Here is an 11,109-nt window from a genome sequence, read left to right on the forward strand (position 1 = left end):
TGCTGTTATGCCATGCTTCCTACAACCTACCCCTGTGCTGGGAGTAAAAAACAAGAAAAGTTTAAAAAATATGTCACACTGTTGTCAGTCTGCCGTGGCACACCTGAGGATCTCTCACGGCACACTAGTGTGCCATGGCACACTGGTTGAAAAACACTGCTCTATACCAGTAATGGCTAATCTTGGCACTCTAGATTTTTAAGAACTACATTTCCCATGATGCACTCTGAAGTCCAGTTGAGCATCATGGGAAGTGTAGTTCTGAAACATCAGTACCAAGGTTCACCAGCACTGCTCTATACTTATCTGGTATCATTGAACTCTGAACTAAAAAAGAGCATAGGAAAAAAAAATTGTTTTGCTTACCTGATAAAATTATTTCTTCAAAATATGTCCATGGGTTCATCTTAATTACTGTTGGGAATATCACTCCTCGCCAGCAGGAGAAGGCAAAGAGCACCACAGTAAAAACTGTTAAGTATCACTTCCCTACCCATAAACCCCAGACCAAAAGTAAATGGAGAAAGAAAAGCAACACAAGGTGCGGTGGTGTCTGAGGTTTAGTCAAAAACGCTTTAAAAGATAAAAAACAAAAAGGGTGGGTCCATGGACTCACCATATCTTGAAGAAATAAATTTATCAGGTAAGCATAAATTTTGTTTTCTTCTAAAGATGTGGTGAGTCCACGGGTTCATCTTAATTACTGTTGGGAACCAATACCCAAGCTAGAGGACACAGATGAATAGGGAGGGATAAGAATCAGCAAGCCTAAACGGAAGGCACCACCGCTTGAAGAACCTTTCTCCCAAAAGCTGCCTCAACCGAGGCAAAAGTATCAAATCTGTAAAATTTGGAAAAAGTATGTAAAGGAGACCAAGTTGCAGCCTTGCAAATTTGCTCCATAGAAGTTTCATTTTTGAAAGCCCAAGAAAAGGCTACGGCCTGGTGGAATGAGCCTTAATTCTCTCAGGAGGCTGCTTCCCAGCAGACTCATATGCCATATGAATCACACTTCGCAACCAAAAAGCAAGAGTAGAAGCAGACGCTTTCTGACCTCTATTTTTCCCAGAAAAACAAAGAGAGCAGAAGACTTGCGAAAGTCCTTAGTCGCCTCCAAAAAGAACTTAAGAGCACGGACCACGTCCAAATTATGTAACAGACGTTCTTTATCCAAAGATGGCTTTAGACACAGAGAAGGAACAACAATCTCCTGATTAATATTTTTAGTAGAAACAACTTTGGGAAGGAATCTCAACTTAGTGCGAAGAACAGCCTTATCTGCATGAAAAATAAGATAAGGAGAATCAAACTGCAAGGCGGAAAGTTTGGATACCCTCATCGCAGAAGAAATCGCCAACAGAAACAAAACCTTCCAAGATAGTAACTTAATTTCAAGAGAATGCATTGGCTCAAACAGATGCGGCTGCAAAACCTTAAGTACAAGATTAAAGCTCCAAGGTGGAGCAACAGCTTTAAACACAGGCCTGATTCTGATCAAACACTTATGCAATAGCACAGATAAATTTGACCCTTCAAAGTGCTAACAGATAACCATTTCTACAGACCCTACTGGAGAAAAGACTAAATTCTTGGAATCCTAACCCTACTCCAAGAGTAGCCCTTGGATTCACACCAATAAAGATATTTCCTACATATCTTCTGGTAAATCTTCCTAGTAACAGGCTTACAAGCCTGAATCATAGTCTTAATTACTGACTCAGAGAATCCACGCTTACACAGAATCAAGCGTTCAATCTCCAAGCAGTCAGCTTCAGAGAAACAAGATTTAGGTGGAGAAAGGGCCCCTGAAGAAGACGGTCCTTCCTCAGAGGTAACCTCCACGGGAGTAGAGACAGCATCTCCACTAGGATCGCATACCAGATCCTTAGGATCACCAATACCCTTTCCTGTCTTATGTGAGTGATCACCCGAGGAAGAAGAGCAAAAGGTGGAAACAGATAGGCCATACTGAAGTTCCAAGGGACTGCCAGCGTCTATTAGGCAGGCCTGAGGATCCCTCTATCTGGAACCGTACTTCGGAAGCTTGGCATTTGGTTGAGACGCCATCAGATCCAACTCCGGAATCCCCCATTTGGAGATCAACCTGGAGAACACCTCCAGATGAAGTTCCCATTCCCCTGGATGGAAAGTCTGTCTGCTTAGGAAGTCCGCTTTTCCAATTGTCCATGCCCGGGATGTGAATGGCAGAAAGGCAACAACAGTGATCTTCCGCCCACTGAATGATCCGAGACACCTCCCTCATAGCTAAAGAATTCTGAGTTTCCCCCTGGTGGTTAATGTAAGCCACTGAAGTTATGTTGTCCGATTGAAATCTGATGAACTTGCTCAAGGCCAACTGAGGCCAAGCCAACAGCACGTTGTAAATTGCTCTCAACTCTAAGATGTTGATCAGTAGTTTGGACTCCTCTTGAAACCAAAGACCCTGTGCCTTTAGGGAATTCCAGACTGTTCCCCAGCCCACTAGACTGGCGTCCGTGGTCACTATCACCCATGAAGGTCTCAGAAAGCAGGTGCCCTGAGACAGGTGTTCCAGAGGGAGCCACCACAGAAGAGAATCCTTTGTCTTCTGATCTAGAGTTAACTTTGGGGATAGATCCATATAATCTCCGTTCCATTGACTGAGCATGCACAACTGCAGGGCTCTCAGATTAAATCCAGCAAATGGGACAATGTTAATGACGGCCACTATCAGACCAATTACTTCCATACATTGGGTGACTGAAGGGCGAGCCGTCTCCTGCAGGGATCAACAAGATGAAAGGAGCTTTGCTGTTCTGGTCTCTGTCAGAAAGATTTTCACCAGAACAGAATCTATGATCGTCCCTAGGAAAAAATACCCTTTGTCACCGGAACCAGGGAACTCTTTTCCAAATTCACTTTCCACCCGTGTGACCGGAGAAAGGACAATAACATCTCTGTGTGAGATGCTGCTTGCGGAAAGAAGGGGCCTGAATCAGAATGTCGTCCAGGTAGGGAGCCACTGCAATACCCTTGGACCGGACCACCTCTAAGAGGGCTCCTAGAACCTTTGAGAATATCCCAGGAGCGGCGTAGCAAGGCCGAATGGAAACTGAAAATGTTGGTCTAGAAAGGCAAACCTCAGGAACTTGTGATGATCCCTGTGGATGGGAATATGCAAGTATGCATCCTTCAGATCTATGGTCGTCATGAACTGACCTTCTTGGATCAATGGGAGAATCGTACAAATGGTTTCCAGGATGGGACCCTGAGGAATTTGTTGAGACATTTTAAGTCTAGAATTGGACAGAAAGTCCCCTCTTTTTTTGGGAACCACAAAGAGGTTTGAGTAAAACCCCAGACCCTGTTCCTGCTTTGGAACAGGGACAATCACTCCCAGGGACAAAAGATCTTGGACACACTTTAAGAATGCCTCTCTCTTTATCCGGTCTGCAGATAATCTGGAAAGGTGAAACCTGCCCCTGGGAGGACAACTTTTGAACTCTAACCTGTAGCCCTGAGAAACAATTTCCACAACCCATGGGTCTGGAACTTCTTTTATCCAGACCTGAGAGAACTGAGACAGTCTGCCCCCTACCTGAGCCAAGCCTAGATCGGGGGTAACCCCTTCATGCAGACTTAGAGTCGGCCACAGGCTTCTTGGCCTGCTTCCCCTTATTCCAAGACTGATTTGGTTTCCAGGATGGCTTGTTATTGTCCTGTTTGGACGAGGACGAGGATGGCTTTCCTCTAAAATTCCAAAAGGAACGAAAATTAGTCTGACGTCCCTTTTAGTTTGTTCCTCTTATCCTGGGGCAGAAAGGACCCCTTTCCACCTGTAATGTCGGAAATGATTTCCGCCAAACCCGGTCCAAATAAGGTCTTCCCCTTGTAAGGAAGTGCCATCAGCTTTACCTTAGACGAAACATCGGTTGACCAAGACTTCAACCATAAGGCCCTTCTGGCTAAAACTGCAAAACTGGAAGCCTGTAATATAAGAATTGGCTAACTTGAGAGCTCTGATCCTGTCCTGAATCTCGTCTAAAGGCGCCTCTTCCTGGAGAGAGTCCAACAAGGCCTCAAACCAATATGAAGCTGCACTAGTCACCGTGGCAATACATACTATTGGCTGCCATTGGAGACCAAGATGTACATAAATCTTTTTCAGATAAGCCTCCATCTTTTTATCCATGGGATCTTTGAAAGAGCAACTATCCTCAATAGGTATAGTAGTTCTCTTGGTCAGGGTAGAAATGGCTCCTTCTACCTTGGGTACCGAAGACCAAGACTCCTTGATAGATGACTCTACCGGAAACATTTTCCTAAACACTGGTGACTGAGTAAACAGATACCTTATTATCTGAATTCTTAGACTTAGAAACTCGGCTAAAGCTGCAGATACCGCTGAGGATACATGTGCAGCTATCTCTGCCTTTAAAAATGCTCCACTGGGAGTTAGTGAGAACCCACAGGACACAGTGTTAGACGCCATAGAGGCTTGGGATGAAATAGGGGATGGTCCTGGTAACACCTGGACAGTATCCTCCTGAGAGACATTAGGTTCCACATTAAAAAACTTATCTTTACCCTGTAATGTTTGTTTAAGACAGGAGAAACAGAATTGCATGGGTGCTGCAATTTGTGCATCTAAACACAATAAACAAGGATTGAATTGAGCGGACTCCTGATCCATGTCAGACATGCCTGTTATTATCCCCATGGCCGTTACCGTGTGCAGTTAGCGTCAACCTCTAAAGATAAAGCAGTAACAAAATTGAATGGCCAAAAAACCCCTATACCTGCCTAAAGGGGAGAAATAAACACTGCTAATGGTTAACAATAAAGCAGTCTATGTCGACAGATGAGCGTTGTCACTCCGACTAAACCTCCCTCCACACCTCAGTATACTGAGGCTCCCTTACCACCACGTGCAACGGGATCCTCTGACTTCTCTTTGTATGCGCTCCCTCACCAAACACAGCCGCATATAAAGAAACTGCCTCCGTAGTGAGCAGAGCAGAGATAAAGGCCTGATTACCTAAGCAGACGTAAGGGAGGCACGAAAACCTTGCACGGGACGAGGAAGGAGCGGGGCATAGCCAAACTGAATCCACTAGTCGCTATAGTGTGAAGAGAAAATAACGCATAGTTTTTGCAATGTACCCAATACACAGCACCCACCTAAAAACAAGCCCTCAGGTTATAATTAACCATATCAGCCTCTCAATAAAGCACTGTGCCTGCAGACATGTCTTAGCAAAGCCCTTACACCAGGGGTGAGCTAATATAGTCCCTATATACATAGCAAGGCAGAAAGTTTCTCAAGTGCCCCTTCTCCCACCTAGAAGACAAGCACTTCCCTGCTCAGCTGTCCAACATGAAAACAGTCCCTAGGTATGAGAGGACACCTCTTCCTCACAGAGACCAGGTCAAATTGCAGATAAAGTAACTAACTTTGGAATCTGAGGTTAGGGCAGCAAATGTGGGGAAACACAGCAAGTACCTCTTTGCAAGTTCCCCACTGATTTAAAGCCACCACAGCTCAACCTCAAAGACTAACATGGAGTATAGCTATACCCTGTAAACTTCCTTGAAGTAATCCATCACAGAAATAACTATTTTAATTACACACTAAACTTCACCTCCTCCATGCACGAGAGGCAAAGAGAATGACTGGGGTTTATGGGTAGGGACGTGATACTTAACAGTTTTTACTGTGGTGCTCTTTGCCTCCTCCTGCTGGCGAGGAGTGATATTCCCAACAGTAATTAAGATGAACTTGTGGATTCACCATATCTTTAGAAGAAAAGATATGTAATGTTCAGTACAATTACTCATGTAATGTATTCATATCAAGCTACTGGGAATAATTAAGCATCTCTTTGTTAAAGGGATATAAACCCTATTTCTTTCATGATTGAGATAGAGCATGTGATTTTAAATAACGTTCCAATTTACTTTCTGTTTTGTTCTCTCTGTATTCTTAGTTGAAAAGGATACTGAGGTAAACCCATGACATGCCTGTTATTGACTCACCTGATGTGCTCAGCTAGCTCCCAGTAGTTCATTGCTGCTTCTTCAAAAAAGGAATGAAGCAAATTAGAAATTTGTTTAAAATTGTATTCTAAATTTAACCATGAAAAAAAATGTTGGATTATATGTCCTTTTAAAGGGACATAAAACAAGTTAGGATAGAGACAAAATAATATATGTTCATTAATTACTTTACCTGCAAATTTATACTGCAGTGCCTTGCCATTAACCCTTTCTTTTTAGTTTCTGAATTGTAAAGCTCTAACTCCCCCCACACATTTCCTTCTATGACTGTATCTATTTCTATTGTTGCTTTGGTAGAATGCAAAAGTGAATACGGATTATCTGCTGGAGCATGCCTAAGAAGCTGTGAACTCAGCTGAAATACAACACCTGTGTCTAAACACTGATAAGGGGGGTGAAGTTGTCTGCTCCAGGCAGCTTAGCTATGTAATTCATTTTGCTTATTTTCAAAAATTATTTTAAAATACTTGCCAGCAATTTTTGAACAATTTTTTTATGCTATTTTAAATTAACCCTTTTAGGATATGCAGAGATCTCAAACCTGTTTTATGGCACTTTAAAATAACTGCCCACTGCTCAATTTACAAGTATAGAATTCCCAACAGTATATTTTCTATATATTGCAACTGCATTTATATGGTTATTAAATTATCCTGTAATAAAAACAAACAGGAGACAATGTTCCATGAGTTGTCAGTGTAATTACCCATGTAGAAATACACAAAGCCTAATACACATGTCTATGTCTGCTTTCTGCTTTCGGAGTTGTGTAGCTTCGCCAGAGACTGCATGTGGACCCGTCATCACACTACAATATTTATCAGCACAATATTGCCATCTCAAAGGAAAGCAACGGTCAGAAAAATATAACGATTTAAAACAATCTCATTACAGTAGTATTTCTTTAAAAAAATAAAAAATGAAAACGAGGCTGCAACCAAAGTAGGTTAACAAGTGGCTCATTTGATACCGAGTCTGGGATGATTTAAAGGGCTATCCTGCAATAAATGTGAAAAACCCTATAGTGTATATAGTGCATCACAACACAGCACACAGGTCACATATAGAACAAAGCTTGCCCCAGAAAATACCTCTGCTCAGATGGGTCAAAGATTACACTTGACTCAAATGTGCACAAATGTCACAATGTGACATGCTACTAGCACGTACATAGATTGGTGACTCACCAGATACCCAGCAATTGCTCCCTGAGGATAATGGTCCCCTGCCTCTACCTGCCCTGCACAAATCACATGCAGACGTCCCTGAGTGGTAACTTTACAGTCCATACTGTAACTAACAGATTAGACTTCCGTGGGAAGGCCATAACTGGCCAACAGGAGGAGGCTTGGGAACTTCCCAGCGACACCCATGGCATGCTGATTAGCAAAACTCAGTGTAAGAGCATTATATGCACAGCTGCACCTTCCCTAACCCTCTCTTCCGGGTACCATCCATTGAGGGCCAAATTAATAAATCTTGTAGCACACCTCTGTCTATGGGGCCGAATTACCATTGCGCAAGTGGACATGATCCGATATTACGGATTATGTCTGCTGCACATCGATAAATGCCGACAGCATACGCTCTCTGCAGTTATCATTGCACCAGCAGTTCTTGTGAACTGCTGGTGCAATGCCGCCCCCTGCAGATTGGCCGCTAGCAGGGGGTGTCAATCAACCCGATCGTATTCGATCGGGTTGATTTCTAGCGATGTCTGTCCGCGGCCTCAGAGCAGGCGGAAAGGTTATGGAGCATCAGTCTTTAGACCGCTCGCTGCTTCATAACTTGTGTTTCCGGCGAGCCTGAAGGTTCGCCAGAAACACGGGCATCAAGCTCCATACGGAGCTTAATAAATATGCCCCTATGTCTTCTCCTAGATGAGACAAAAAATACTGGGAGGGAAGAGGGATATTTGAAAGCTCTGGTTTGGGGTGTCTTTGCCTCTTCCTGGTGGTCAGGTGATATATTTCCAGAGAGTAAGGATTTTTCGTGGACTCTCACTACCAATAGAAAGAAATATTGAATTTCATCAAATAAAAATTTGTTTTCTTTTTCTAGAAATACCTACATATTCTTCTTGAGTTTGCTTCTTTGCCCACAAATCCTAAAATAGTTTCCATCTCGAACTTAAAGGGACACTGAACCCATTTTTTTTCTTGTGATTCAGATAGAGCATGCAATTTTAAGCAACTTTGTAATTTACTCCTATTAACAATTTTTCTTCATTCGTTTGCTATTTTTATTTGAAAAAGAAGGTATCTAAGCTTTTTTTGTTTCAGAACTCTGGTTAGCACTTTTATTGGTGGATGAATTTATCCACCAATCAGCAAGAACAACCCAGGTTGCTCACCAAAAATGGGCCAGCATCTAAACTTACATTCTTGCATTTCAAGATACCAAGAGAATGAAGAAAAATTGACAATAGGAATAAATTAGAAAGTTGCTTAAAATGACATGCTCTATCTGAATCACGAAAGAAAAAATTTGGGTTCAGTGTCCCTTTAACAAAAAAAGTTTGTCGTCATTTCAGCAGTACAGTCTCTATGTTTTAGCCAGTCAACAGACCGAGCGCCTTTTCTGCTGAAGTTTTGTATGTAATATATTTTTAATAGAATAAAACCACAAAACAAACAGTGTATAAGTACCTTTAATAATCAATATAACTGTAATATATATAAGGCTGTAACTTTTGGAGAGCAGGTACTAAATTCACAGTTAGAAGAACCTTCAATTCAATTCACAATGAAACACACAACTAAGAATAAAGGAACAGTCGGCGGCCATCTTAGGACAAATAAATCTAGCCAATAGCTAGTCAGTTCGAGAGCAGCCGCAGGTCTGGGGTTGGCACACACAGAAATCTGAAGAAGGCAGAGCACCATGCTATTTATATATTTATATAGGGGAACCATCTTTGATTTGGGTTGATATTACCTTGGTGGGCATGTCACAGACTATATTGTGAAAACAAGGCTACTTTCTTTGAGGGGTTTTTGATTTACAAGGTGGGGAAGCGTAGGAAGAAATCTTTCAAAACACAGACATATTGAGAAAGTATTAAGGCATTGTCTAAGGCTTTAGAGGTAGCTAAGGGCAAATTGGAAAGAGATTTTAGTGTAAAAATAAGATTTCATTTTTAAACAAAATGCATCGTCTCTCAGGCATTTTTCAACCAGCAAATTAAAGGGACATGAAACCCAATTTTGTTCTTTCATGATTCAGATAGAGAATACAATTCTAAAAAAAGTGTCTTATTTACTTTTATTATCAAATTTGCTTTGTTCTCATGTTATTCTTTGTTGAGGAGGTATCTAGATAGGTAGCGTGCACGACTGGGGCACTACATGACAGGAAATAGTGCTGCCATCTAGTGTTCTTGCTAATGTATAAGATTGTTGTAAAACTGCTGCCATATATTACTGAAGACTCCTGAATTTACCTTCCTGCTTTTTAACAAAGGATAACAAGAAAACAAAGAATATTTGATAATAGAAGAACATTGGAAAGTTGCGTATAATTTTATGCTTTATCTGAATTATGAAAGAAAAGTTTGGGGTTTTATGTCCCTTTAAGGTTATAATCCCAGGCTCACAGCATTGTATCTCCTGAGAGGGACATAACCGCTGAGCCAATCGGTACATAGTCACCGTGTCCAGTGAGCCAATCGGTACATAGTCACCGTGTCCAGTGAGCCAATCGGTACATAGTCACCGTGTCCAGTGAGCCAATCGGTACATAGTCACCGTGTCCAGTGAGCCAATCGGTACATAGTCACCGTGTCCAGTGAGCCAATCGGTATATAGTCACCGTGTCCAGTGAGCCAATCGGTACATAGTCACCGTGTCCATTGAGCCAATCGGTACATAGTCACCGTGTCCAGTGAGCCAATCGGTACATAGTCACCGTGTCCAGTGAGCCAATCGGTACATAGTCACCGTGTCCAGTGAGCCAATCGGTATATAGTCACCGTGTCCAGTGAGCCAATCGGTATATAGTCACCGTGTCCAGTGAGCCAATCGGTACATAGTCACCGTGTCCAGTGAGCCAATCGGTACATAGTCACCGTGTCCAGTGAGCCAATCGGTACATAGTCACCGTGTCCAGTGAGCCAATCGGTACATAGTCACCGTGTCCAGTGAGCCAATCGGTACATAGTCACCGTGTCCAGTGAGCCAATCGGTATATAGTCACCGTGTCCAGTGAGCCAATCGGTACATAGTCACCGTGTCCAGTGAGCCAATCGGTATATAGTCACCGTGTCCAGTGAGCCAATCGGTATATAGTCACCGTGTCCAGTGAGCCAATCGGTATATAGTCACCGTGTCCAGTGAGCCAATCGGTATATAGTCACCGTGTCCAGTGAGCCAATCGGTATATAGTCACCGTGTCCAGTGAGCCAATCGGTACATAGTCACCGTGTCCATTGAGCCAATCAGTACATAGTCACCGTGTCCAGTGAGCCAATCGGTATATAGTCACCGTGTCCAGTGAGCCAATCGGTATATAGTCACCGTGTCCAGTGAGCCAATCGGTATATAGTCACCGTGTCCAGTGAGCCAATCGGTATATAGTCACCGTGGCCAGTGAGCCAAGAGCAAATTTGAAAAGGACCTAAAGCCCCAAAAATGAATGTCAAGATTCAGCTAGAGCTTGCAATTTTAAATAACTTTCCAATTTACTGATCTATTTTGATTAGTTCTCTTGGTATCCTTTGCAGAACATGATACCTAGGTATGCTCAGTAGCAGCAATGCACTGCTGGAAGCTAACTGCTGATTGGTGACTGCACATAATTATTTGTGATTTGTTCACCTGATGTGTTCAACCAGCTCCCAGTACTACATCGCTGCTCTTTCAACACCAGATTTTAAGAGAATGAAGCAAATTGGAAAGTGGTTTGAAACAGTATGTTCTATCTGAACTATACAAAATGGGTTTATGTCCCTTTAAGAATAGGCCCTATTTAATAACTAGTGGGTGCACAAGGTCTTATAGCCACTGATGCTTAATTTGTGGTTGCAGGCTTCAAAAGGTACATTAACATCTTAAAGGGGCATTTAAAACTAAATAC

The sequence above is a fragment of the Bombina bombina genome, chromosome 7, assembly GCF_027579735.1.
Source record: "Bombina bombina isolate aBomBom1 chromosome 7, aBomBom1.pri, whole genome shotgun sequence".
Taxonomy (NCBI): Eukaryota; Metazoa; Chordata; class Amphibia; order Anura; family Bombinatoridae; genus Bombina; species Bombina bombina.